We start from the raw sequence: 5,017 nt of genomic DNA on the forward strand, positions 1-5,017 counted from the left end.
TTCTTTATCAGAGAAAGTATAAGGATTGCCCAATTGGAAAGAGGATACATCCTATTCTATCGTGCAAAGTAGCGATTGGTAGGCTACCTTAACTGCGGGTAATCTCAACATAGAAGAAGCGTGCATTAAGCATTGGCGGGAATAGATTTTATTATCTCCAGTAATCGGTATATTAATGTGAAGTTAGTTATAACGGAAGCGTTCAGAATCGAACAACGGGTTGTAGTTCAGTTTTAAGTGACTGAAGGGAATAAGTGTGATGACATCTATAGATGAATGAAGTACGCTTACAGTAAACATCGTTCAGGACGAACAGTAGTGAATAAGTGGTGCAAGAGTTACAGAGAAGGCCAATTTAGGATAAATCGAGACCAAGTCAGGCATTCATCGTAATCTCCGCTGTGGACGGCACTCAGAAGTGACAGACGAATTACAACGTAAACTATAACTTTGCCATTTTCGGACCTCAAGAAAACTTTCCAGAACAAAGATTCATGTCAGACGATGAGGTAAAGAATAAGTCGAAGAATTTCTTACCAGCAACCACCAGAATTCTACGTGGTGGCATTGATCTGCTTGTGAGACACTGGGATCTTTGCTTAAATAAACATAGAGATTTCTTTTAGATTCGCAATAAATGTTTGCCAGTTCTGATATGTGTCCACATTTAGACAACCCTTATGCATTAATTATCAGCTTATGTAAGAATTACGTACGAAAATTTAATAAAAACACAAATTCCTTCTTCTACAGAGGAATTACACTTAACATTCAGCAAATATGTTGCTTTTTTGATAGAGTTTATTAAACAATCGGTTATTTTTAACTTTAACCAACCGCTTCTATTCAAAATTTCAAATTTGAAAATAAAAATCGTCTATGTTATCCATCGTTTTTGTGCCATGAGAAACATCTCTGAAGCAGAAAGCACATGCTAGGAATGAAAGGAAATATGTGTAACTTAAAATTCAAGTTTTTTTTTTTCCATTACAAACGAAATAAATGAATTAAAGAGAGTAACTGTTGTCTTTCAATAATAGATGAGCAGAAATTAAACGATTTTGAGGCATTTTAATAAATGTCCTACTGTCGAATAAATCACTTACTGTAGAAACCTGAAGAATTAAAATCGACGCTCAGGATAATGATGGATATACTTACTCAATGCATCCATACACTAACAGACGAATATTTCTGAATCATTATAAAAATTTATTTTTATTCTCCATTTTTCTGTCCGGAATTAATTTTAACAATAATTATTTTACGAAAAAGACATAATTTATATTCATAAAATAACAAAAAAAAACTTATTCGATATTTCATTTAATATATTTAGTTGTTATCAAAATGTTAAATGCAATTGAAATTTTTGATATTTAACGAAGCATTAACTGATTCTATCGACATTGTTACGCCGACAGCGAAGGTTGTGGATTATTCAGAGTTGGAATAGTCAATACAGATAATCTCGTCAGTTTATTATTCCAGATTTCGTTGTTAAGAAACGTCTTCAGACGATCGATGTATTGTCTGTAGTAGTGGATGTTTCCGTGTTTGGCACCTTTTATCCATAAAGGTTCAACCGCGCGAGAGCAGTTCTTAAAAATTGAAAATACGCAATCGAAACCGATTTTTTCGTCTTTGGTGCCGTAAATAATGAGAGTCGGCGATTTAATTTTTGACACTTTCTCTAATTTCTCACTCGGAAATGTGAAACGATACTTTACATTCTTGAATATGGGTAATACCAGACGAGATACAGAAAGGAGAGGAGAATGTAGAACCACTCCTGCCACTTTATATCTAGAAGCCAGATCGATGGTAGGTATCGCTCCTATATCTTGACCATACAGAATAATTCGTTTGGGACCGATGCTGTGTCTAACTTGAAGAAGACCCCAGGCAGCTTCCGCATCCGCGCATAAATTGCATTCTGAAGGTTTTCCCGTGCTCTGTCCGTATCCGGAATAATCGTAAGTGAATACGTTATGACCCATTCTTCTACCCAAATACAGTAAATTATAACTGAGAAGTCCGAGATCTGAAGTGTTGTCGTGACTGTAAAGTATTGTTTCTTTTGAATCCGGATTGCAATTGATGTACATACAAGCAATTTTGTTGCCTCGAGAAGTTCTGGTAAAAGATACATCGAAAATTCGTTGTAGTTCGTTTTCTGAGAAAATCCAACCGATACATGGATTAAGGCATAGACTCAATTTAGTCTTTTCGTTATTGAGTTTAAAGACGTAATTCGTTTTGGTGGGTGGCACTAATGTTAATTTAGTAAAGATTTTCCACGGTAAAGATGGGCAACAGAATATAGAGATGAGGCTCCTTAGCTTCGGAAAGTAACTCATCTCTGCCTAGATTTTACATCGCCATTCGTTGCCTATTGTTATATTGTTGTCAATCCAATAAAGTAGTTTACATATTGTTTAAATACGTCACATTTAATAATTATTTTACAAACCTATAAATATATAAAATTATGATACGTAATTTATTCCGTGTGAAAACTTTAATGAAAAATAATTTTATAAATTAAATCTGTTTAGCAGCGGTTCACACTTTGCAATTTTCATAGCCCAGGTAAATGCAACCGCAATGACTACAAGTTTTAGGCGGAGATCAGGGTGACATACTCCAGCATTGTCCAATGAAATTCTAGTAACGATGACGTGATTAGAAAAATGAACCAACCTTTAGAAGAAAACCCAAAGGTTATAATTTTAATGTAGGATTCTACGGGCATTCGTCAATTATGGATCGATTCTGTTGATCGTGATTCCAACTCGGTGCTCCGACTCACCTCCATTTTGAATAGTCACAATGAGGTACAAGGACGACGCCAGCCAATGGGTAAGGGGGGGGCAAGATGATGTAAATTGATAGAGGATATGAATTGTATGTAGGTAAAATAGAAACGATTCATAAAGTTTTAATCATTTACTATGTACCGGAAAAGAAATATCTGAAATAAAACATTTTCTTTAACTTACAAGAAGCCTAAGAAGATTATTTTAATTAAAACTTAGCATTTAAATAACTTTTTCGAATTTCTAGGGGAGGGCAACTGCCCCTCTGCCCCTCCCCCTGGCGACGACCTTGATGAGGTAATCTCGAAGACATTCGGTCAATGGTTTTAAGGTTAGACGGCCGGATGGCCGAGCGGTCAAGGTGGCAGACTACCGCTCTGGGGGACCCGGGATCGAATCCAAACGGGTCGAGAAATCCCCAGGAATTTTTCGGGGGGTGGTCCGTTCGGATATGTCGGGCCCCGTCCCTCACCACCCGGTCGCCCCATTGTGGGCCTGGCCGAATCCATTATGGGCCTACTAAAAGAGGCCCTCTTAGTGCCCACAGGGCGAAAAGAGTTAAAAAAAAAAATGGTTTTAAGGTCACCAGACTTATGCTTTTGTCTTAGCCCAATCTTTGTAAAATTTTGATCAATTCAATCCTGGCAAGGCATACATTGTAACGTAGCTTTCTGCTTATCTCACGGCACAGTTAACAAAACCGGAATTCCTCATTTTCTCGACTTCTTCAGTGTCAGAACATTTTCGATTGTATCACGGATATCGAGTCTCTTAGGACAAAGGGATTGTCGCTTGCGAAATTTAATACAGTGAGTGCCTCGAATAACGGACTTTCTGTTTGGCCGTTACGTGACTCGAGCAACGGACTGGCTGCGAACAACGGACCTTCCGGCATAATTGGTGACTGCTCCATGGGTGCGTTCTTTAATAGCGGTCGCTCTGCGCCTCCGCTACTACGGGAGTGCGCTGCTGTTTGCAGGCATTTAGGAACGATGGTGAAAGAAAGAAAGATGGCGGCGCCCGCACTATCGATAGTTTCGTGATGGAGGAATCTATAATTCTAAAATATGAGCTTTAAAAGGCAAAAGAAGGGTCCCAATTGTAAAATTTAACCATAAAATGAATTATTTGTTGAAAGAGCATTCAAAATAGTCTCGAAAAAAAATTCGTAAAGACACTTACATCACCGCGTGCACTAACTCGCGCTTTCATATAATGGACCCGGAAACGAAACTATCTTAGTCATGGAAGACGCCATGTTGCTTTTCACCGTAAACTACTACTACAAGCGGCCGTTTTCGCCGTTCGACAGCGCGCACTCCCACCGGAATTTAGGAACGCGTTCCTCGGGAATTTTTAAACGGATGTCGCTCGCGCAGAGTTACGCGGAGGAATAAAAGAACGCGCCCCATGTTCATTTTTTTATGATACAGTACGATTATTTTATGCTGTGGAACGAATTAGATGTTTTAACATGTATTTCTATAGGAAAATGCGTTTTGTATAACGGACGTTTCACTTAACGGACGTGCACCTGGAACGGATTAAATACGTTATATGAGGCACCACTGTACTTCGGAAGTATGTTTTTCAAGAAATTCAACATTCGCCCAAATAAATTTTTGAAAATTAAATTCCGCATTTTTATATTTTGGTATTCGACATACGTTCTATTGGAAATACTGTATGTCATATAATAATGTCCTATATTGGACCGGTGTCCCATATCAAAAACACCTAACGGTCCTAATTAGAACTCTTCGTCATCTTGAATATATCTCCCAACCACTCGAAAACGACAATTACGAGAGTTGTCGTATATGCCTATTGACTTACCGTATTTTACGGACTATAAGACGCTATGGACTATAAGACGCACCTGAATTTTGGAGGCAATTTTTCGAAGAAAAAAGTGCGTCTTATAGTCCGTAAAATACGGTAATTTGTGAGATAACAATGCTTGTTAATACAGTGACACGGCAGCAAAGAATAAACCGCAAGTACAAAGATCCAGAACTTAGATTGCAGACTCACGTTGATCGCAATCGCACAAAAGCATCCTTATCAGCTCCTCTATTACTGCCATTTTACTTCTACACACTTTTTACTACAGTGATTCGCGAACTTCATATTGAGACTGATAGATCTTACTTGTGGCTCGTTGGCTTCTCGTATTTACAAAGGTCTATTTTATGCGC

At 38.1% G+C, this 5,017-nt stretch overlaps 1 pseudogene; it reads right to left on the reverse strand.

The window, feature by feature from the left end:
- Positions 1-1,217: 1,217 nt before the first annotated feature.
- On the reverse strand, positions 1,218-2,420 carry LOC136985425 (alpha/beta hydrolase domain-containing protein 17B pseudogene; annotated as a pseudogene).
- Positions 2,421-5,017: the final 2,597 nt, after the last annotated feature.

This window comes from Centruroides vittatus, unplaced genomic scaffold (assembly GCF_030686945.1).
Source record: "Centruroides vittatus isolate TY-2023 unplaced genomic scaffold, ASM3068694v2 contig_1210, whole genome shotgun sequence".
NCBI classification, from domain to species: Eukaryota; Metazoa; Arthropoda; class Arachnida; order Scorpiones; family Buthidae; genus Centruroides; species Centruroides vittatus.